Source organism: Pan paniscus, chromosome 17 (assembly GCF_029289425.2).
Source record: "Pan paniscus chromosome 17, NHGRI_mPanPan1-v2.0_pri, whole genome shotgun sequence".
In the NCBI taxonomy this organism is placed as follows: Eukaryota; Metazoa; Chordata; class Mammalia; order Primates; family Hominidae; genus Pan; species Pan paniscus.
The window spans coordinates 51,515,126-51,540,622 of NC_073266.2; the positions used below are offsets into that span (position 1 = coordinate 51,515,126).

General features: G+C 35.0%; 1 protein-coding gene across 8 annotated transcripts in view; it reads right to left on the reverse strand.

The window, feature by feature from the left end:
- NOL4 (nucleolar protein 4) overlaps nucleotides 1-25,497 on the reverse strand; it is a 381,920-nt gene that overhangs the window by 290,441 nt on the left and 65,982 nt on the right. The window lies entirely within an intron of this gene.

The window sequence follows — 25,497 nt, forward strand, 5'->3', positions numbered from 1 at the left end:
AGCTACTTGGGAGGCTGAGGCAGGAGAATAGCTTGAACCTGGGAGGTGGAGGTTGCGGTGAGCCAAGATCACACCATTGCACTCCAGCTTGGGCAACAAGAGCAAAACTCTGTCTCAAAAAAAAAAAAAAAATGTGAAATACACTATCCCAGATGAACAAAACTGAGAGAATTCAATGCTAGTAGACATAACATATGATAATGCTAAAGGAAGTTATTTGGGCTGAAGGTAAATGACATCAGACAGTAATTCAAATTCACATGAAAATATCCAGAGCACCAGTAAAGGTAAAAATGATATAATATAATACAAATTAATATAATGTAATATAATATATTAATGTTAAAGACAGTATAATTGCATATTTGTTCTTGAATGACTTAAAAGGCAACTGGATAAAACAATAGGTAATTGATTTATTGGAATAATAACATACAGAAACGTAACACACTTGACAATAACAGAGAAAAGGGGCAGAAACAAAGGTGTATTGGAGTTTGGAGTAAGGAAATGATAGCTTATGGTGATGCAGATCCGCACATAGAAAGAAAGAGAACCAAAAAGGTCAAATAAGAGAGTTGGCCAGGCTCAGTGGCTCAGGCCTGTAATTCGAGCTCTTTGGGAGGCTAAGGCAGGCAGATCATGAGGTCAGGAGTTCAAGACCCGCCTGGCCAATATGGTGAAACCCCTTCTCTACTAAAAAATACAAAAGTTAGCTGGGTGTGGTGGCATCTACCTGTAGTCCCAGCTACTCAGGAGGCTGAGGCAGGAGAGTCGCTTGAACCTGGGAGGTGTAGGTTGCAGTGAGCTGAGATCACGCCACTGCACTCCAGCCCGAGCCACAGAGTAAGACTTTGCCTCAAAATATATATATACTTTTCTACTTTCTTCCCTCAGCTTCTTTAAAACACATAAGATTATAAACAGCAATAGTTATAACCATATATTGTTGTATTTTAACATATATAGATGTTTTACATGTGTGTGTCCGTTTTATGACTTATCAGCCATAGAACAAAATATATATCAGTCACAGAACAAAAAAGTGGGGAAAAATATAGCTATATAAAATTAAAATTTCTTTACTTGGTTGTAACCAAAATACTATATATCTGAAGTAGATTCTGATAATTTCGAATGTATATTGTATGCTCAAGAGCAACCACTAAAATATAATTTAAAAATATAATTAAAAAAAGAGACTCATTTCATAGTAATAAAAGGTTCAATTCACCAGACAGACAAAACAACGATCAACATATATGGACCCAATAAGAGACTCCAAGTGACACACACACACACACACACACACACACACACATACACACACACACATCGATGAAGCAAAAACAGAATTAAAGGGAGAAATAGACAATTCAACAATAATAGCTGGAAACGTAAAAGCTCACCTTCCAAAGTAGAACAATTAGGCAGAAGATATATAAGGAAATACAAGACTTGAACAATACTTAAAAATTAAAAAAAAACTAATAGACATACATAGAACACTCTACAAAACAGTAACACATTTTTCATGAGAGACCTCATGCTATCATAAAACAAGCCTCAATAAATTTAAGGGATTGAAAATATATTTTACATGTTTTATGACCAAAATGGAATTAAATTAGAAATTAATGACACAAGGATATTTGGGAAAACTACAAATATAAAGAAATGAACATACTTCTGAAAACTAATTGGTCAGACGAATCCAAAGGAAAACTAGAAATACTTTGAGATGAATGAAAACAAAGACACAACATGCCCAAACCAGTGCTAAATGCCTGTATTAAAAAATAAGAAAAATTTCAAATCAGACTTATCTTTTCACCTTAGTAACCAGAAAAAGAGTAAACTAAAATCGAGCAGAAGGGAGAGAATATGTAAAAACTTGATGTGAAACAAATGAAATGGAGAGTAGAAAACAATGGACAAAATCAGCAAAACCAAAAGGCAATATGTGAAAACAACTTTTTAAATGACAAAGTTTAAGCTCTACTTATATAAAAATGTAAAAAGAGGAGGGAAGACTCAAATTACTAAAATTAGGAATAAAAGAAGGATCATTATTGACCTTACAAAAATAAAAGAATCACAAAAACCCATAAACAAGTGTATGTCAACAAATTAGAATTAATAATATAAAATTAACAATTCCTAGAAAGACTTAAATTACTGATAATGGCTGACAAAAAATTTATAGGCCTATCACAAGTATAAAGACAAAATTAGTAATTGAAAAAGCTATTCACAGCGGGGTGCGGTGGCTCGTGCCTGTAATCCCTGCACTTTGGGAGGCTGAGACGGGTGGATCACGAGGTCAGAAGATTGAGATCATCCTGGCTAACACAGTGAAACCCTGTCTCTACTAAAAATACAAAAAATTAGCCAGGTGTGGCAGTGGGCGCCTGTAGTGCCAGCTACTTGGGAGGCTGAGGCAGGAGAATGGCATGAACCTGGGAGGCCAGAGCTCGCAGTGAGCTAAGATCACACCACTGCACTCCAGCCTGGGTGACAGAGCGAGACTCCATCTCAAAAAAAAAAAAAAAAAAAAAAAAAAAAGCTTTTCACACACAGAAGCAGCCCAGGCCCAGACAGCCTCACTGAACCAAACATTCAAAGAATCAATGGAATTCATCACAAACTCTTTTAAAGCAATAGGTGACAAAACACTTCCCAAATTATCCAATGAGGCCAGCATTATCTTGATACAAAAATCAAATATATCACAGGATAAAAAAGATATACAAAACAATATATTTTATGAATATAGATACAAAAATCCTCAATAAAATACTAGCAAACCAAATCCAACCCATTTACAAGTTATTATATACCACAATCAAGTAGGATTATCCCAGGAATGCAAGGTTAGTTTAATACAATGAAATGAATTAATTTAGTATATTAATACAATAAAGGACACAAGCATATTATTATTTCCATAGATCCAGGAAAAAACTCATTTGACAAAAGCCAACATACTTCCCTGACAAAAATTCTAGGTAAATTAGGAATAGAAAGGAATCTCCTCAACTTCATGAGGGACATCTACAAAAACCTCCCATAACTAACATCTTATTTAATTGTGAGAGACTGAATGCTTTCCTCCTAAAAATAAAAGCCAAACAAGAATGTGTGCTCTAGCCACATCTATTTAACATCATACTGGTGAATCTAGCCAGGAAAATTAATCAGGGAAAAGACAGAAAATACACCAAATTGGAAAGGAAGAAGTAAAAATATCTTTGTAGATGCTTTGTGTGTCACGAATTACATGATCTCATACATAGAAAATTCTAAGGAATCCATTAAAAAACTGTTAGAACTAATAAATGAGTTCCAGTCAATATTAAAAATCAATTGTAGTTTTTATTAGCAATGAACAATCTGAAAATGAAGGGGGAAAAATAATTTCTTTTATAAGGGTTTCAAAACACTAAAATACTTAGGAATGATTTAGATATAATGTTAAAAAAGGTGTAAGACTTATACACTGAACATTATAAAACATTGCTGAAAATATTTAATATGAGCTAAATAAACTGAAATACACCTTACATTTATAGACTAGAAGACAATATAAACCTTATTTTGCAGGATCATTGAAATCACTACCAAAATTCCAAATAGCTTTTCATGAAAATTGACAAGTTGGCCTTAAAATTTATATGTAAATTCAAGGAAACGAGATTAGCCAAAATAGCCTTTAAAAAAAAGAAATTCGGAGTTCATATACTTCTTAATTTCAAAGCTTACTACACTAAAGTCTTTATTAGATAGTGTGGTATTGGCATGTGAATTGACATATAGATCAGTGGAATAAAATTGAGACTTCAGAAATAAAGCCTTCCGTTTATTCAATTCACCTTCAAAAGACATGTCAAAACAATGCAGTAGGAAAAGAATTTAACAAATAATGCCAGGACAACTATATACCCAAATGAAAAGGAATAGTCAGGTCCCTACCTCAACCCATACATAAAAATTAAATTAAATGATCAATGTAAATGTAAGAGCTAAAACTCAAAATTTGTACAAGGTTACACAGAAGTAAATGTTTGTAACCTTGGGTAATGCAAAGTCCTCATAACCGCCAAAATTAAAAGCAACAAAAGGAAAAATTATAAATTGAACTACAAAAATATTTAAAATGTTTATGATGCAAATAATACCATCAGAAAGTGAAATGACATCTCATACAAATGGGAGAAAATATTTGGAAATCATATATCTAATAAAGGACTTACATCCATAATATATGAAAACACAACTCAGTAATAGAAAGTCAAATAACCCAATTTAAAAACTGTTAAAGAATTTGAACAGACATTTCTCCAAAAAGATGTTTAAATGACAAACAAGCACAAGAAAAAATGCTTAATATAATTCGTGATTAGATAAATGCAAATCAAAATAACAATGAAACACTACTTCACATGCACTAGGATTGCTACATTAAATAACAAGTATTGGCAAGGATCTGGAAAAATTGGAATCCTCATACATTGCTGGTGGGAATGCAAAATAATGCAGTTGCTTTGAAAACAGACTGGCAGTAACAAAAAGTTAAACATAGACTTACCAGACGACTTGGTAAGCCAAAATCATGAATATATGAAATACACACACACACACACACACACACACACACATGCACACATACACACATTCAAAAGGAATAACATAAGTTCACCCAAAATATATTATACATGAATATTAATAGCAGCATATGTGTAATATCCAAAAAGTGGGAACTCAAATGTCCCTGAACTGAAAAATGTATAAGCAAAATGTGGCATAACCATACAAAGGAATATCTTTCTACCATAAAGAGAAATGAAGTACTGATTCATCCATGGATAAACCTTGAAGACATTAAGTTTCATGAAAGAGGCCAGACATAAAAGACCACATAGTGTATGATTCAATTTATATGAAATGTAGAAAATAGGCAAATGTATATAGATAGAAATAGGGCCAGATGTGGCAGCTCACGCCTGTAATCCCAATGCTTTGGGAGGCTGCAGAAGGTGGATCTCTTGAGCCCAAGAGTTTTAGACATAGTGAGACCCTCATCGCTACAAAAAATATAAATAAATTGGCTGGGCATGGTGACACATGCCTGTAGTCCCAGATGCTCAGGAGGCTAGGTTGTAGGATCACTTGAGCCCATAAGGTTGAAGCTGCAGTGAGTCATGATTGTGTCCCTGCATTTCAGCCTTGGCAACAGGGTGAGAAACTACCTCAAAAAAATAAAAATAAAAATAATGACAGTAGTTTATTGCTTATTTAGAACTGGGGAGGAGAAAAAAATAAGGACTGGCTGTTAATAGCCACAAAGTATCTTTTAGGAGGGACAAAATGTTCCAAAATTAGAGGATGGTGGTTGTACAACGTTCTGAACATACTAAAAATATTGAATTATACACTTTATATGAGTACTTTTATAATATGTGAGTTCTGCAAACAGGGACAATTTGACTTCCTCTTTTCCTAATTGAATACCCTTTATTTCTTTCTCCTGCCTGATTGCCCTGGCCAGAACTTCCAAGACTATGTTGAATAGGAGTGGTGAGAGACGGTATCCCTGTCTTGTGCCAGTTTTCAAAGGGAATACTTCCAGTTTTTGCCCATTCAGTATCATATTGGCTGTGGGTTTGTCATAAATAGCTCTTATTATTTTGAGATATGTCCCATCAATACCTAATTTATTGAGAGTTTTTAGCATGAAGGGCTGTTGAATTCTATCAAAGGCCTTTTCTGCATCTATTGAGATAAACATGTGGCTTTTGTCTTTGGTTCTGTTTATATGCTGGATTACATTTATTGATTTGCATATGTTGAACCAGCCTTGCATCCCAGGGATGAAGCCCACTTGATTATGGTGGATAAGCTTTTTGATGTGCTGCTGGATTTGGTTTGCCAGTATTTTATTGAGGATTTTTGCATTGATGTTTATCAGGGATATTGGTCTAAAATTCTCTTTTTTGGTTGTGTCTCTGCCAGGCTTTGGTATCAGGATGATGCTGGTCTCATAAAATGAGTTAGGGAGGATTCCCTCTTTTTCTATGGATTGGAATAGTTTCAGAAGGAATGGTACCAGCTCCTCCTTGTACCTCTAGTAGAATTCGGCTGTGAATCTGTCTGGTCCTGGACTTTTTTCGGTTGGTAAGCTATTAATTATTGCCTCAATTTCAGAGCCTGTTCTTGGTCTATTCAGAGATTCAACTTCTTCCTGGTTCAGTCTTGGGAGGGTGTATGTGTCCAGGAATTTATCTATTTCTTCTAGATTTTCTAGTTTATTTGCGTAGAGGTGTTTATAGTATTCTCTGATGGTAGTTTGTATTTCTGTGGGATCGGTGGTGATCTCCCCTTTATCATTTTTTATTGCGTCTATTTGATTCTTCTCTCTTTTCTTCTTTATTAGTCTTGCTAGCGGTCTATCAATTTTGTTGATCTTTTTAAAAAACCAGCTCCTGGATTCATTGATTTTTTGGAGGGTTTTTTTGTGTCTCTATATCCTTCAGTTCCGCTCTGATCTTAGTTATTTGTTGCCTTCTGCTAGCTTTTGAATGTGTTTGCTCTTGCTTTTCTAGTTCTTTTAATTGTGATGTTAGGGTGTCAATTTTAGATCTTTCCTGCTTTCTCTTGTGGGCATTTAGTGCTATAAACTTCCCTCTACACACTGCTTTAAATGTGTCCCAGAGATTCTGGTATATTGTGTCTTTGTTCTCATTGGTTTCAAAGAACATCTTTATTTCTGCCTTCATTTTGTTATGTACCCAGTAGTCATTCAGGAGCAGGTTGTTCAGTTTCCATGTAGTTGAGCAGTTTTAAGTGAGTTTCTTAATCCTGAGTTCTAGTTTGATTACACTGTGGTCTGAGAGACAGTTTGTTATAATTTCTGTTCTTTTACATTTGCTGAGGAGTGCTTTACTTCCAACTATGTGGTCAATTTTGGAATAAGTGTGATATGGTGCTGAGAAGAAGGTATATTCTGTTGATTTGGGGCAGAGAGTTCTGTAGATGTCTATTAGGTCTGCTTGGTGCAGAGCTGAGTTCGATTCCTGGATATCCTTGTTAACATTCTGTCCCGTTGATCTGTCTAATGTTGACAGTGGGGTGTTAAATTCTCCAACTATTATTGTGTGGGAGTCTCAGTCTCTTTGTATGTCTCTAAGGACTTGCTTTATGAATCTGGGTGCTCCTGTATTGGGTGCATATATATTTAGGATAGTTAGCCCTTCTTGTTGAATTGATCCCTTTACCATTATGTAATGGCCTTCTTTGTCTCTTTTGATCTTTGTTGGTTTAAGGTCTGTTTTATCAGAGACTAGGATTGCAACCCCTGCCTTTTTTTGTTTTCCATTTGCTTGGTAGATCTTCCTCCATCCCTTTATTTTGAGCCTATGTGTGTCTCTGCACATGAGATGGGTCTCCTGAATAGAGCACACTGATGGGTCTTGACTCTGTATCCAATTTGCCAGTCTGTGTCTTTTAATTGGAGCATTTAGCCCATTTACATTTAAGGTTAATCTTGTTATGTGTGAATTTGATCCTGTCATTAGGATGTTAGCTGGGTATATTGGTCGCTAGTTGATGCAGTTTCTTCCTAGCATCAATGGTCTTTACAATTTGGCATGTTTTTGCAGTGGCTGATACTGGTTGTTCCTTTCCATGTTTAGTGCTTCCTTCAGGAGCTCTTGTAGGGCAGGCCTCGTGGTGACAAAATCTCTCAGCATTTGCTTGTCTGACAATGATTGTATATCTAGAAAACCCTATTGTCTCTGCCCAAAATCTCCTTAAGCTCATAAGCAACTTCAGCAAAATCTCAGGATACAAAATCAATGTGCAAAAATCACAAGCATTCTTATACACCAATAATAGACAAACAGAGAGCCAAATCATGAGTGAACTCCCATTCACAACTGCTTCAAAGAGAATAAAATACCTAGGAATCCAACTTACAAGGGAAGTGAAGGACCTCTTCAAGAACTACAAACCACTGCTCAACGAAATCAAAGAGGACACAAACAAATGGAAAAACATTCCATGCTCATGGATAGGAAGAATCAATATCATGAAAATGGCCATACTGCCCAAGGTAATTTATAGATTCAATGCCATCCCCATCAAGCTACCAATGACTTTCTTCACAGAATTGGAAAAAACTACTTTAAAGTTCATATGGAACCAAAAAAGAGCCCGCATTGCCAAGTCAATCCTAAGCCAAAAGAACAAAGCTGGAGGCATCACACTACCTGACTTCAAACTATACTATAAGGCTACAGTAACCAAAACAGCATGGTACTGGTACCAAAACAGAGATATAGATCAATGGAACAGAACAGAGCCCTCAGAAATAATACCACACATCTACAACCATCTGATCTTTGACAAACCTGACAAAAACAAGAAATGGGGAAAGGTTCCCTATTTAATAAATGGTGCTGGGAAAACTGGCTAGCTATACGTAGAAAGCTGAAAGTGGATGCCTTCCTTACACCTTATACAAAAATTAATTCAAGATGGATTAAAGACTTAAATGTTAGACCTAAAACCATGAAAACCTTAGAAGAAAACCTAGGCAATACCATTCAGGACATAGGCATGGGCAAGGACTTCATGTCTAAAACACCAAAAGCAATGGCAACAAAAGCCAGAATTGACAAATGGGATCTAATTAAACTAAAGAGCTTCTGCACAGCAAAAGAAACTACCATCAGAGTGTACAGGCAACCTACAGAATGGGAAAATTTTTTGCAATCTACTCATCTGACAAAGGGCTAATATCCAGAATCTACAAAGAACTCAAACAAATTTACAAAAAAACCAAACAACCCCATCAAAAAGTGGGCAAAGGATATGAACAGACACTTCTCAAAAGAAGACATTTTTGCAGCCAACAGACACATGAAAAAATGCTCATCATCACTGGCCATCAGAGCAATGCAAATCAAAACCACAATGAGATACCATCTCACACCAGTTAGAATGGTGATCATTAAAAAGTCAGGAAACAACAGGTGCTGGAGAGGATGTGGAGAAACAGGAACACTTCTAAGCTGTTGGTGGGACTATAAACTAGTTCAACCATTGTGGAAGTCAGTGTGGCGATTCCTCAAGGATCTAGAACTAGAAATACCATTTGACCCGGCCATCCCATTACTGGGAATATACTTTAGGAGATTACTGGGGATAGCTTTAGGAGATAAATCTAATGTAAATGACGAGTTAATGGGTGCAGCACACCAACATGGCTCATGTATACATATGTAACAAACCTGCACGTTGTGCACATGTACACTAGTACTTAAAGTGTAAATAAATAAATAAATAAGAAATATGCAATACAGTCGGCCCTTGGTATCTATGAATTCCACATCCACAGATTCAACTAACTGATAATCAAAAATATTCAGGAAAAATAACAGTACAATAAAAATATTACAAACCTTTAAAAAATGTGAGTTCTAGCTCAATAAAGCTGTTAAAATAAATAGTTGCTAATGGTTTTGGATTTTGAGTTCAAGGATGTAAAAATTAATAAAACGAGGAGGGAGGGGAAGGGAGGGGAGGGAAGGGAAGGGAAGCGAAGGGAAGGGAAGAAACCAAGTGGAGGAGCTCATGCAATCCAAATTCAAACAATCCACAATGTAGAGTAGAGTGCGGAGTGAAAACAGAAGTGGCTCAACCAATACTATAGTGGTGATTATGAGAGTGTGCTGGTAACTATTTAAGAACTGTCTCTTGAAAACATATATAATACATAAGGTTATAAACAGTACTGATATAAAAGATGTGTAACATATAATTTATAAATAATAAAATATGTAATACCTCTTACTATAAACTTCATATAAGTGACCAATTTTCACAGAATACTTTCATTGATTTTTGCTGAACCCTTGTATATCTAGCCAACCTATGGTTTTGATTGAACTATGATATGGCAAATAAAACTTCATACCACTTTTGAATACTTTTCTCAATAATTTTTGTAATTGATTTGGTATGTGATTTACTGTTAAATTATTTCTCACTCTTATACAAATTTTATTCATTAAACTGAAACTTCTGGCCTGGAGAGTTGGCTCAGGCCTGTAATCCTAGCACTTCTGGAGGCCAAGGAGGGTGGATCACTTGAGGTCAGCAGTTCGAGACCAGCCTGGCCAACATGGAAAGGCTGTTTCTGCTAAAGATACAAAAATTAGCCAGGTGTGGTGGCACGCACCTGTAATCCCAGCTACTCAGGAGGCTGAAGCAGGAGAATCGCTTGAACCTGGGGAGTGGAGGTTGCAGTGAGCCAAGATTGCACCACTTCACTCCAGCCTGGGCAAAAGAGCAAAACTCCATCTCAAAAAAAAAAAAAAAAAAAATCCTGAAACTTCTTTCAGCTTTACTAAGACAATGGACAAAATCATAAATCTGTCCTGACTTATGTCATTTGCTAATTTCTATGTTGTATAAGTACTTCTACCATTGCTTCTTTCAAGCTACCAGTGGGAAATCACTGAACGTGAAGTTGAAAAGAGAATCACAATAATCCTCCATTATATGGTATTTTCACCATAATGATACTATAAACCAGATGAACCACCTCAAGAGTATAGACAATACTACACTATATAAAAATAATTATTCATGACGAGTTTTGAGCATATATTCCCTTTTAATATTAATTACTTAATAAGTTTATATCATTCAACCTTTGGTAATTACTGTGTTTCATAAATGGATTGCAAAATTTCCAAAAAGTTACCTGTTAGCTCTCATGAGTTAGTACAATCCAGCTCCAGGATATCAACATTTTTATGTCATTCAAGATGAGTAAATGACAGATTCACTGAATTCAGTGACGACTTTTTTTTTTTTTTTTTTTTTTTTTTTTTTTTTTTTTTTTTGAGACGGAGTCTCGCTCTGTCGCCCAGGCTGGAGTGCAGTGGCGCCATCTCGGTTCACTGCAAGCTCCGCCTCCCGGGTTCACGCCATTCTCCTGCCTCAGCCTCCCGAGTAGCTGGGACTACAGGCGCCCGCTACCACGCCCGGCTAATTTTTTGTATTTTTATTAGAGACGGGGTTTCATTGTGTTAGCCAGGACGGTCTCGATCTCCTGACCTCGTGATCCGCCCGCCTCGGCCTCCCAAAGTGCTGGGATTACAGGCGTGAGCCACCGCGCCCGGCCTTCAGTGACGATTTTATAGACTAGTTCCTGTGGTCAACTGTTGACATAAAAAGCTTCAAAGAACAAGAACTCAAAAAACTAACTGATCTAATGTGACACCTCAGGGTGCTATGAAAAACATAGCTACTACTGAAAAAACTTTACATTAAAGCTAATTTGATAGCAAAACTAACCAAATTTGTAAATCGAGTTAGTGATAGCAAGTCTGTGCTCAACAAAATGATGGGTTTATTTAAAGTTTTGTTGTATTATATTAACACACTGAAATGATTGAAGGAAAGAAAAGTTAGGCTAAAAACGAGTTACCCCTTATTTAACTTTATGTTTTCTCACTAATTGCCAATTGGTAAGATAATATACATGCATATAAAAATTTAATGCAATTGTATGAAGTTGTCAAATGAGAGACACTATGCTTAGAGATACTTTTTTATTACGATAAAATCAAAGTGCCCTTTACGTTAAAAGGCTGACATGCAGTTCTCCATGACTCTTCTCCTTATAGGATCTACTTGGAATATGCTTTTTCTGAGTTTCAAATTCAACTTCTTTTTAAATTCTGGACTTTCACCAGTATGAGGAAAACAGACAGGAAGAAATGATGCAGAAATAACCATTATGGAGTAGATCACTGTCCTGATCTTCTTCCTAACTCCTATTCTCCACAGGCCACTGTATCTGCTTTGGAGGTAATTTGGCAAGATATTGACAGACAAGAACACTGTTATATTGCTCAATTATACTAGTCAGATTGAAACAGGATAGTTTGCATGCATTTTCCAATTAATTAAAAATAATATTTGAAAGTCAAAATTTTGATATATCAAACATATACTGAAAGGTTTTTATGGAAATTGTAACAGAGAATTCAAACTAAGGTCAATATAGCAATTTTACCTTCTAGGACTCAGTGAATGAAAATAGTTATTACCTTTTCTAGTCTTAAGTATTATCAATCAGATATTCTAATGGGCAAAATCATCATTATAAAGTAGCTCGTGTAATTGATAGCAATTTTAGTAAAATATTTACAAATAAAAGCGGTATGATTTAAACTTTCTAATTTATAAACAAATAAAAGAATGACATAATATAAAATAGGAGATAATAAAATAAATATAAATTTCTAGCATTCAATTTTCAAGAGTCCTAAACTCAAGAATTTATAGAGATCATCTGTAAATAATATAATTTTCACAAATAGTATGTTTATAACTCTAATTAAGAATTTTTAATATGCAGCATTCCTTGACATCTTCTCATGTATTTGAGTTACTATTTTTAAAAAGGAAAAGAAAAACATAAGAATTTTAAATGAACATTATCTCGGGGAAAAGAAACAACAGTACTAAGTAACAGTAGCATAAAAGAAAAACTAACTCAATTTTTAACTTAAAATACTTCAACCAAAAAATTTGTTTCTGTGAAAAGCAAACATATACAAAAATTATTAATTTTATACCAGCAATTCATTTGCAAAAGCAGATAAAATTTACATCTACTCTTTCCAAAATTAATGATTTACCCAAGAAAACAACACTGAATTCCAAGGTTTTGTTTCTTCAGTGAGACTATGTATATATTTATATAAAATACTCACAATTATTTACATAGAATATTCATCTTCTTTCTAGCACAAAAAGTCCATGTTACTAGTTGGCCAATCCCCATGTGAAAAGAAGACTAGAAAAACACTGCTTGGCCATATGTGCAGATGCTGGCTAAGTGAGCTTTACTTGTTGGATATTGTCTTCCAAGGGACTTTCCATCGCATCCCTTACACTTGCTGTTGCTTCCCTTAAAATGCAAGTAATTTTCAAATTTGAGGTACTGACTAGCCATTTATTCAGGCTGCATGTTTCTCTGCTTTGTCATTATTTCACTGCTCTAGTGCCTATTAAACAGTTTATATAGTAGCATTTTGGTGTTTTAGTCGTGTCTTTGCCTATGCCTATGTCCTGAATGGTATTGCCTAGGTTTTCTTCTAGGGTTTTCATGGTTTTAAGTCTTACATCTAAGTCTTTAATCCACCTTGAGTTAATTTTTGTATAAGGTGTAAGGAAGTGGTTCAGTTTCAGTTTTCTGCATATGGCTAGCCAGTTTTCCCAACACCATTTATTAAATAGGGAATCCTTTCCCCATTGCTTGTTTTTGTCAGGTTTGTCAAAGATCAGATGGTTGTAGATGTGTGGCGTTATTTCTGAGGCCTCTGTTCTGTTCCAGTGGTCTATATATCTCTTTTGGTAGCAGTACCATGCTGCTTTGGTTACCGTAGCCTTGTAGTATAGTCTGAAGTCAGGTAGTGTGATGCCTCCAGCTTTGTTCTTTTTGTTTATGATTGTCTTGGCTATATGGTTCCTTATGAAATTTAAAGTAGTTTTTTTTTTTTCTAATTCTGTGAAGAAAGTCATTGGTAGCTTGACGGGGATAGCATTGAATCTATAAATTACTTTGGGCAGTATGGCCACTTTCATGACATTGATTCTTCCTAACCATGAACATGGAATGTTTTTCCATTTGTTTGTGTCCTCTCTTATTTCCTTGAGCAGTGGTTTGTAGTTCTCCTTGAAGAGGTCCTTCACATCCCTTGTAAGTTGGATTCCTAGGTATTTTATTCTCTTTGTAGCAATTGTGATGGGAGTTCACTCATGATTTGGCTCTCTGTTTGTCTGTTATTGGTGTATAGGAATGCTTGTGATTTTTGCACATTGATTTTGTATCCTGAGATTTTGCTGAAGTTGCTTATGAGCTTAAGGAGATTTTGGGCTGAGACCATGGGGTTTTCTAAATATACAATCATGTCATCTGCAAACATAGACGATTTGACTTTCTCTCTTCCTATTTGAATACCCTTTATTTATTTCTCTTGCCTGATTGCCTGGCCAGAAATTCCAACACTATGTTGAATAGGAGTGGTGAGAGAGGGCATCCTTGTCTTGTGTCAGTTTTCAAAGGGAATGCTTCCACTTTTTGCCCATTCAGTATGATATTGGTTACAGGTTTGTCATAAACAGCTTATTATTTTGAGATACATTCCATCAATACCTAGTTTATTGAGAGTTTTTAGCATGAAAGGGTGTTAAATTTTATCAAAGGCCTTTTCTCCATCTATTGAGATAATCATGTGGTTTTTGTCATTGGTTCTGTTTATGTGATGGATTACGTTTATTGATTTGCATATGTTGAACCAGCCTTGCATCCCAGGTGTGAAGGCAACTTGATAGTGATGGATTAGCTTTTTGATGTGCTGCTAGATTTGGTTTGCCAGTATTTTACTGAGGATTTTGGCATCGATGTTTATCATGGATATTGGCCTGAAATTTTCTTTTTTTGTTGTGTCTCTGCCAGGCTTTGGTATCAGGATGATGCTGGCCTCATAAAATGAGTTAGGGAAGATTTCCTCTTTTTCAATTGTTTGGAATAGTTTCAGAAGGAATGGTACCAGCTCCTCTTTGTACCTCTGGAAGAATTTGGCTGTGAATCCATCTGGTCCTGGGTCTTTTTGGTTGGTAGGCTATTAATTACTGCCTCAATTTCAGAACTTGTTATTGGTCTACTCAGGGATTCGACTTCTTCCCGGTTTAGTTTTGGGAGGGTGTATGTATCCAGGAATTTATCCATTTCTTCTAGATTTTCTAGCTTATTTACATAGAGGTGTTTATAGTATTCTCCAATGGTAGTTTGTATTTCTGTGGGATCAGTGGTGATATCTGCTTTATTATTTTTTATTGTGTCTGTTTGATTCTTCTCTATTTTCTTCTTTGTCTGGCTAGCGATCTGTCTATTTTGTTGATCTTTTCAAAGAAAACTAGCTCCTAGATTCATTTATGTTTTGAAGGGGTTTTCTTGTCTCTATCTCCTTCAGTTCTGCTCTGATCTTTGTTATCTCTTGTCTTCTGCTAGCTTTTGAATTTGTTTGCTCTTCCTTCTCTAGCTCTTTTAATCGTGATGTTAGGGTGTCAATTTTAGCTCTTTACAGCTTTCTGCTGTGGGCATTTAGTGCTATAAATTTTCCTGTAAACACTGCCTTAGCTGTGTCCCAGAGATTCTGGGACACTGTGTTTTTGTTCTCATTGATTTCAAAGAACTTATTTATTTCTGCCTTAATTTCGTTATTTACCCAGTTGTCATTCAGTAGCAGGTTGTTCAGTTTTCATGTACTTGTACAGTTTTGAGTGAGTTTCTTAATCCTGAGTTCTAATTTGATTGCACTGTGGTCTGAGAGACTGTTTGTTATTATTTCCATTCTTTTGCATTTGCTGATGAGTGTTTTACTTCCAATTATGTGGTCAGTTTTAGAATAAGTGAGACGTGGTGCTTAGAAGAATATATTCTGTTGATTTTAGGTGGAGAGTTCTGTAGATGTCTATTAGGTCTGCTTGGTCTAGAGCTGAGTCCAATCCTGAATATCCTTGTTAATTGTATGTCTTGTTGATCTGTCTAATATGGACAGTGGGGTATTAAAGTCTCCAACTATTATTGTGTGGGAGTCTAAGTCTCTTTGTAAGTCTCTAAGTATTTGCTTTATAAATCTGGGTGTTCCTGTATTGGATGCACATATATTTAGGATAGTTAGCTCTTCTTGCAAAAATATATACAAACTATTTTTTCCTTGAGAAATGAATTATTTAATATAAATATAGGGTTCCTCTGAAGATTTAATCATTTGAGCTATCTTTTTTAGTTATTGTGGCTAATTCAGTGTTTGACTGCAATTGAGAAGTACAATTACATCTTCCTGCATTTTCCCTTAATTAATAGGCATAATCATTGTGTGATAGAGCAGTAAATTCCTTTTTATAGCTTTGGGGATAGGATGCAGAGCAAAGAAAATAAAAATTAGGTTGAGACATGCTAATATTCATAGTGATTTTAATGATTAAAAATAGGTCAAAATATTTCTGGTGTCCATAGCCAACAATCTGTAATACATGAGTATACTGGAAAGAAATGCTAAAAGAATAAAAATCTTTAAAGACTTCAGAGATAAGTGTCAATCTTGTGAATAATAATCCCAGAAAATAAAAGGACTTTTATTTTGGGAAAATTCTGGGACTAGTAACTTTGTTAGGGTGCATGTGGCCACAAAGTAAGAATTTTTAACCTAAATACAAGGGAAAGGATTTGAAGCCTAGAGAGAAAGATTATTCTTTCACTACTAAATTAATCAGAATAGCTATGATAGTGTTTTAATAGGAAGTAAACATGAAGATTTAGCAAGTAAGATCTGTGAGAGAGATATCAAAACTTTGTTATCATCATACCCTATGTTTTTATTGATGAATAATATCCCATTGCATGATGATGCCATAATTTGTCTTTCTATTCTCCAGTTGATGACCATCTAGGTTGATTCCAGTGTGGAACCCTTTGGAGAAAGCTACTATTTTATTTTAACTTGTCTGTTCACTATATGACACTCTACACAATGAACTCATTAAGAGAAAATGCTTAGTGATCATTATTTTGAAAACGTAATACCTAGAATTGTCCCTGGTATATAGTACATAATCAGCAAATATTCAATTGAAGTAGAATTTATACCTCTATAACCTGGTTTATCTGAAGAATTTCCTTGCTGAAAGTTAGTTAATGCTGTAGGTACTGGGAGGTGATACCACATTATGTCCCTTTGAGGCAGACTATCGTATTCCTCTATTTACTACCTAAGTTGCCTTGGGGAATTTTCTTACATTTCCCTGGGCCTTGGTTTTCTCATCTAAAATATGATGATAATTATATAATATATCTGTTTAATTTATGATTAATTGAATTTTGCCCAGAATTTAATAAGTACTCAACAAATGTTAGTTATCTGTAAGTGTTAGTTACCCTTCAAATATCTGACTAAGCCTATTTCATGAAGAAAATGTTGACAATAGTGCCCTCAAAAAATGTGGAAGGAAATTTAAAGGCACCAAGTATAGCCAACACAATATTAAAGGAGAAGAATAAAGTCATAGGACTAACACTACTCAACTTCAAGGCTTACTATAAAGCTGTGGTAATCAAGACAGTATGTATTGGCAACAGAACAAACGAGTATCAGTAGAATAGAATAGAGAGCCCAGAAATAGACCTACATAAATATAGTCAACTGATCTTTGACAAAGGAGCAACAGCAATACAATGAAGAAAAGATCGTTTTAACAAATGTTGCGGAACAGCTGGATATGCACGTGTGGAAAAAAGGAGTCTAGACACAGAACTTACATTGTTCAAAAAGATAACTGAAAATGAATCCTAAACTAAACGTTAAATACAAAAAATACATACAACTTTTATCCTAGAAGATAAAATAGGAGAAAATCTACATGACTTGGGCATGGATATGACTACTTTTTAGATACAACACCAAAGTCATGGTCCATGAATGAAAGAATTGATAAGCTAGACTTCATTATAATTCAAAACTTCTGATTATGAAAGACATAGTCAAGAGAAGGAGAAGACAAGCAACAGACTGGAAGAAGACAAGCCACAGACTGGAAGAAAATCTGATAAAGGACTGTTATCTGAAATATACAAATAACTCATAAAATTCAACAATAGGAAAACAAACAAACTGATTTTAAAATGTACAAAAGATCTGAACAGACACCTCACCAAAGAAGATGCTCGACATCACATGCCACTCAGAAAATGCAAATTAAAAGAATGAGATACCACTACATAACTATTAGAAAGGCCAAAATTCAAAACACTAACACCACCAAAAGCTGGTGAGGATATGGAGCAAAAAGAACATTAATTGTTCATAGGATTGCAAAACTTTATAGCACTTTGGAAGAAAGTTTGGCACTTTCTGATAAAACTAAACATACTCTTGTCATATGATCCACCAAACATACACCTTTGTATTTACCCAAAGAGGTTGAAAACTTAAGTCTACAAAAACACCTACACACAGATGTTTATAGCAGCTTTATTTATAATTGCCAAAATTTGGAAGCAAACAAGATGTCCTTCAGTAGGTGAGTGAGTAAACTGGTGCACCCAGACAATGAAATATTACTTAGCACTAAAAAATGAACTATCAAGCCATGAAAATACATGAAAGAATCTTAAATGCATATTATCGAGTGATAGAAGCCAATCTGAAAGGTCTAAATACTATATGGTTCCAAATATCTGACCTTCTGGAAAAAGGCAAAACTAAGGAGACAGTAAAAAGATCAGTGGTTGCCAGGGCTTATGGGAAGGGAGGGATTAATAGACAAAGCACAACATATATTTAGGGCAGTGAAACTATTCTGTATGACACTATATTGGTAGATACATGTCATTATACATCTTTTTCCAAACTCATGGAATGTATAAAACCAAGATTAACCCTAATGTAAACTTTGGATTTTAGTGATATGCCAATGTGGTGCAGGATGTTGATAGCAGGGGTGCTTATGAGCTTGTGAGGGCAGGGGATACCTGGAAACTCTGTACTTTTGCTCAGTATTGCTGTAAACCTGAAGTCTATTTAAAATGAGAGGGGGAAAAGGATATACTCTTTGGAGGAGTGAAAGCCTTGCTGTCCTGTGTGGCAACAGAGGAAAGTTATTCTAGTGGACCGACAACCAGCTCAAGGAATTTTTTGTAAACTATGCTTGATCAATTTGAAAAATGAAAAATTCACATTAAATTAAAATATAATAATGAAATCTTTGTATCCCTTTTTAGTGCATGTATCACTAACTTTTTTTCCAAAACAATTCATATTGAAAAATAAAAATCTGCCAAGGATAGGAAATGAAACATTAACTTATTTTAATGTTATTTTTAAAAAGAAAGAAATCTTCCATTATAAAATAACTAGAAAGAATGACTAATTAGCATAGTTTAAAATGCAGAGTTGATAAAGTCAGGTAAATTTCTAGGGTCATGTGAGCAATGGGCCACAAGACTTGAAACAGAAATGTTCATGTAAAAATAGGACTCTTAAAAAAATGTCCACATGCAGTGAATGAATGAACTACTTGTAAATAGACATGACCAGGTGATGTGTCTTAGGTTTATTTGGCTCTTGGTTTGAAAACAAAATAGTCTAATCTTTTGCGAAAACAATGGAGGAAAATTAATAGAGCTATGAGACCTCAGATTTAAGAAACACAGTGAATCCCACACAGGATAATTTTGTTTGCAAAAATTCACTCTTGCATACATTACTATGTATAAAACTGCAGATAACCACAAACTGATTATATTTTAAAAAAAACAGCCAGAAAGATGAGACAGATCACCCTTATGGAACAAGAGTTTGTCTGACAGCAAACCTCTCAATAGTCACCAAGTGAGAAGGCAATACAATAATAACTTCACGACTCTGAGGGCAAATGCTGAAAAATACAGATTTATATAATCAGATAAATTATCGTGCAAGAAAGAGGGTTTTCTTCTGGCAAACACACCAAAAACATTTACCACCCTTATGAAGGGACTTAAAGGAAGTACTTTAGACAAAAGAAAATTGCTAGAAGATAATTGAAAGGGAATACTAAAAATAGAAGTGCAATTTATTTTTAATACCTTAGAGACTTTTAGCAATTTTTCCTCAAATCACATTGTAATAGATAAGTCATATTCTTAAGTAGTCAATAGTCAGGAACTATTATTACCAATTTTTAAGAAGAAAGAGAAGCATGGGACAGTTAAAATAAATTTGCCAAAATTAAGAGTTAGTTTTGCTCTTATGTGTAGGAAACAACGGGGTTGTTTCCAGTTGTTTCTATTAAAGGTAATGCTGCTATAAATATTTTCGTTATATTTTTCAAATACCCATGTACTCATTTCTTTTCGATACATCACTAGGAGCAGAATTACTTGGTCATAAGGTATATTTATATTAACATTACACTATTTCCAATATTTATAAAATAATAACAAATCTCTAGAAGGCTCGAATCATGAAACAACATGAACTTGTCTCTTAAATGTCCTTAATTCATATCCTCTTCCAATGTACATTGAGTTTCTTTGTTGTGCTATTGCTCAGTTCCATATCAGTTATTTACATTAAAACTATTAGGTGAAAATAATATTTGTTGAGTGCTTAATATGTACTCCAGACTGCTAAACACTTTACAAGTATTAACTCCTTTAGTGTTCATAATAATCATCTATTATTCCCATTTCACAAGTAACGAAGCTGAGACTCAAATAAATGAATACATTCCCCATGGTCAGATACCTAAGAAATGGAAAGCACTGCAAGATATAAATCAGTGAATATGGCACTTCTTGGAGATCATTTCAGTAGGTCAGGTCATCTCTGGAAAGAGTGATTAGCCAAATCAATGCACAGAGACACATATGAATTGCGATATTTATAACAAACTGTGTTAAGACAGAGACTATATTGTAATAAAGGAACCTCAAAATATTATAGCTTAAATAAGACATAAATTAATTTCTCTTTCATCTAACAGTCCAGTGATCCACAGCCAGCATGGTAGCTCTGCCATCTAGAACATGTGGTTGCCACGGTTTCCCAGACATTGCTATTTCCCAGCCGGAAGTAAAAGTGAAAGCAACATACAGGAAGTAAGTCGGACCCATTACTTCTGCTAGGAATAACTGGCCCAAACTTAATCACACAGCCATATGTAGAGCTGAGGCAGGCTAGAAAATGTAGTCAGAAGATTGGCCAAAAGGAGTCAGACATGTGTCCAGCTAACATTCAGAGGATTCCATTACTAAAAGGACGAAAACAATGAATATGAGGAAAAATTCATTTACTAGTCAAATCTGTTGAAAACATAAGACACATGCAAAGATGTAAGAGGAAACAGCTAGAAAACAGGTTAAAATCCAACAGGCAGAGGCTGAAGACAGTGACTTAATACAGTAGTTAATGACAAGTCTTTAAAAAAATAATTGAAATATAACTAAGACAAAATGCACAAAATATAAGTATAAAGTTTTATGAATGTACACATTAAACACTTCCACATACAGATCACCAAGTTCCAGAAATAGAAGAGTAGCAGCACCCCTACAAGCTCCCTTTGACTGTTTTCTAATCACTAATCTTGCTTACCTCCCCAGAGATAGCTACTACCTTAGCTTCTCAACATAGACTCGTGTTGCCTATTTTGTTATGTCATTATGTTTGTGGGATTCATACATGCTGTAGTGCGTAGAAGTACTTTTTTTATTGTTGCATAGTATTCCATAGTAAAATATGCAATAAGTTATTTAACAATTTTTTTCAGGAAAAACATTAGAGTCATTTATGTTTTTTAACTATTAGAATAATACTGCTATAACGGTTTCATTCGTGGATTTTTTTGTGCACCCATCACTCATGTCATATATATATATATATATATATATATATATATATATCTTTGTAAAATGTGCTAAATAGTTTTTCCCAAGTAGGTGTGTTAACTAAATGTCTCTCTAGCAGTGTACTAACATTCTGGTTGCTCAACATTCTCACAAACTCTTTGGAATGTCAATCTCTTTCATTGTTGTCATTCTGATACATGTGTGGATAATGGTTTTAATTTTAATTTCTCTGATGACTACTGAGGTTGTGGATCCTTTCTTACATTTATTAGTCATTTAGACGCCTTCTTTGGTTGAATATCTCTCTTAGTCACTTGCCCAATATTTTATTGGCTGGTCTCCCTTTTTCTTATAGTTCTCTATAAAGTCTGAATACGAATCTTTTGCCAATTTGTAACTTTCTTCTTAGTAAAGAGTTTTTGAATTTTTGAATGAAAGGATGACAAGAGTAGCTCCATACTTCGAAAAAATAAATCTGCCACAAATAAGTGAAAGTTGGTCAGAGAGATGTTAAAAATGTAACATATATATATATATATATTTGAAAAATATGAGAAGCTAATTTAGACAGAGGAAAACAACAATGAAAAGAAAGAAAAATGTTGAAAGGTATATTTTATAAAGAATCACTGATTTATTCAATAAATCAGAGAAACCTTGATAACTGAGTTGGAAAATTATGAGATACAGACCATTCATGAAGGATAGTAATAACTTGATAAAACAAGGCAGTCAATATTGGCTTAGTTGTGAATGCAGGAAAACTGAAGTTTGGAATTACAGTCATGCATTGCTTAATGAGGGGGATATATTCTGAGAAATGCACTGTTAGGTGATTTCCTTATCATGCAAACATCATAGAGTGTTCTTGCACAAACATAGATGGCATAGCCTACTACACACCTAGGCTGCATGGTATATTGCTTCTAGGTTACAAACCTATACAGCATGTTACGGTACTGAATATTGTAGGTAATTTTAATACAGTGGGTATTTATATATTTAAATATAGAAAAGGTATGTAAAATATACTATTATCATCTTATGAGACCATCATCATATACACCACTCATCCTTGACCAAAACATTATTATGCAGGACAAGATTGTACTAAGGAGTGTTTCTTATTGAATTATCAAGACATAAAGAAAATCACCAAGTAGTAGCAAGTCTCAACTTTTTCCAGCTTAAAGGTATTCTATTATTCTTGTCATGATTAAAAACTTCATATCCATTTTCTTTCTAATCACTGTAACAAGAAAAACAAAATGATTTAATGCAGGCTCAAAGAAAGCAAGATTAAGAAATCAGAAAGGAACAGAAAATGCTTTCCTATAGAAGGGTTTCCCCAAGAAGGGAGATTTGAGGAGCAACTATTTTGGATGCCTGTTTGTCAGAATATTTCCCATTTCCTTCCATGCTAGACATGATGCCTTTCCTCTTCTGATTCTTAGTCTTACTAACAAGTTACAAGGAAAGGCTGCAGAACTTCCCGTGCATTATATTAAAATGTTTATCAGAGTAAGATCTTACATCCTCTATCATTTTTCATCAGCAGCAACATCATCATCTAAAATTTACTGAGACTTGCCATATACTGTGTGTTATATGCATTATTTAATCCCCATAATATCCTGTAAATAATTATTATTACTGTTATTCCTATTTTGTAGCTGGAGAAAATGAAACAGAAAGGTTAAGCAATTTGCCCAAGTGACACTGCTAGTAAGTCATTGGAGCATGGCTATGAACCAAGGCAGCTTAAATCTGGAGCATACTTTCTTAACTATTGTTCTCTACCTTCTCCTTGTCAGGTAACATGTAACTATCATTCAGTTAAGGTTCTAAAAGTATAAGAACCATAAAAATAGGATTTATCGGTAAGGACTTGGGATGTGGAAAGCTCCATATGGCATGGAGTGCTCTAAGGACAGAAATGAGACTGACACACAATAGTGAGTGATAAAGACAAAAGATCACTGAAAATACCTCACCTCTGTTCACTCGTCTCCCTCTCTACTTCCGTACCACTGTCATCGCTGATCCGGAACACTTCCATTGTCATTAATATCCTCTCCACTTCCAAACTGTCACCATTCCAATTCATTCTCCACCCTACAGCCTAATGATCATCTATAAGTATGAAACAGTTCAGCCACTCTTAATAAAAACATTCAATGGCTTCCTGCTGCACATAGTATAAAATCCAAATTCCTCATCATGGCCCACAGAGTCATGCAAAATCTGTCCCCTGCCTCCTTCCCACACTCACTACACCCCACTGTCCCCTTCTCATCACGTATATTGGCTTTTATGTCATTTTCTTGAATACAGGAGGCCCTTCCCCACTGCAGGATCTTTGTGACTGCTATTATCTCTGCCTGACATGTTTTTTTTCTCCAGCAACTTACATGTTTGGCTTCTTCTCATTCTTCATTTTGGTTTAACACATAAAACTTTTTTGGACCATCCTGTGTAGAGTACTCTTCCCAGCTCTTCTTTATCATATAACACCTGGCTTATTTCTGTAGTAGAATTTACCAAAAGCTGGAATTATATTACTTGGTCATAAATACATTAATCTTTCTTTTCTACTAGAATTAAGCTTCATGACACTGTCTGGCATATGGTAGATGCCAGTAAGAAAATTTCATTAGATAAATATATACCTCAATAAATGGCCCTCATGCTTCTGATCTTGTGTAAGTAGGGGCATAGGGTCATTAACTGAGATAGAAAATACAATAAGAAAATCAAATTTTGGGTAGGAAAATAGTTCAGTGAGTCACAGGTTGAATTTGAGATGCCTGCAGGTAAGATATATAGAATTGTCCATGAAGTAGCTCAGAAAAAAGGTCTAGAGCTCAGAGAAAAGTTTGCACAAGATAACACAGATTTAGAAGACAAGAAAATAAGATGGCAGATAAAACAATTGATGTGGATGAAAAGGCCCAGGAAAATATGCAGAATGAAAAAAAAAAGCAGATCAAAATACAGTATCAAAAAAGGAAAAGAGAAAAGTAAAAAGACTGAGAAGGGACCTTCAAATAGGTCAGAGAGCACAAGAAGATGGGAAGAGATTATCAAGGAAAATGAGAAGTTAGATCAAGAGCGTCAAATTCTTATAAGAGGTTAAGTAGGATGACAAATGAAAGGGACCATTCTATTTGGTATTTAGGAACCCAGGTGACCTTTGGGAGAGGTAGGAACAGGGTAGATAGGACATTGAAGATAAACATGTTTCGAATTCATAGCTTTACCTAAGGCTTGCACTATATCAAAATCTCTTTTAGTGGCTTTGAAAACACCATGACACAGAAAGTGTGACAAAATGAAATTATTAAGTATCCCACCTATCAGCTTTAAAAAAAAAAGAAATAGTTATCTTGCATTGTTGGGATTTTCTAAAGAGGTAGTATCAAAGTCAGCTGAAAAGGCTTGTCTATTCAAACTTGCAGAACTATGTAAGGAAACTCATGATTATCAGTAGCAAAAGCTACCGGGGTGCTTTCAGAGAATGAAAGCTTTACCATATATACACTCAACAGAAAAGGAATTTGAGAGCAAGGGGTTGTGACCAACAGTAGTTCACAGAGCCTGCCAGGGTATGGCTGGCAATTCAAGATCACAGATGCCTCCATTTGCTCTAATCAGGGAGAGTCCTTTTTACTAAGTGCATTTACGTCGGTAGTCAGTAGAGATGCATCTATGCACTAAATCTTGCACCTGAGCTGAGTGTAAGTAGTCGAATATTTAATTTACCCCCCACCCTCGAGTTCAAAAACAGAGCCATGTTGAAATAAATCCCCTTGCAAAGTCAAAAACTGACCTCAAACACAGATGGATTAGAGTCCAGAAAAGAGATTTTAGCACTGGCATATAGAACTGGAAATGGGAAAAGAAGGGGCTTCTAAACAGCTCATTTTTACGTACTATGTATCCCAGATATCCTGACACAGAATTGTTCTACTCATTTGTCAAAAAGTGTTTATTTCAGGGGTGCTTAGCAGCAAGAGAACATT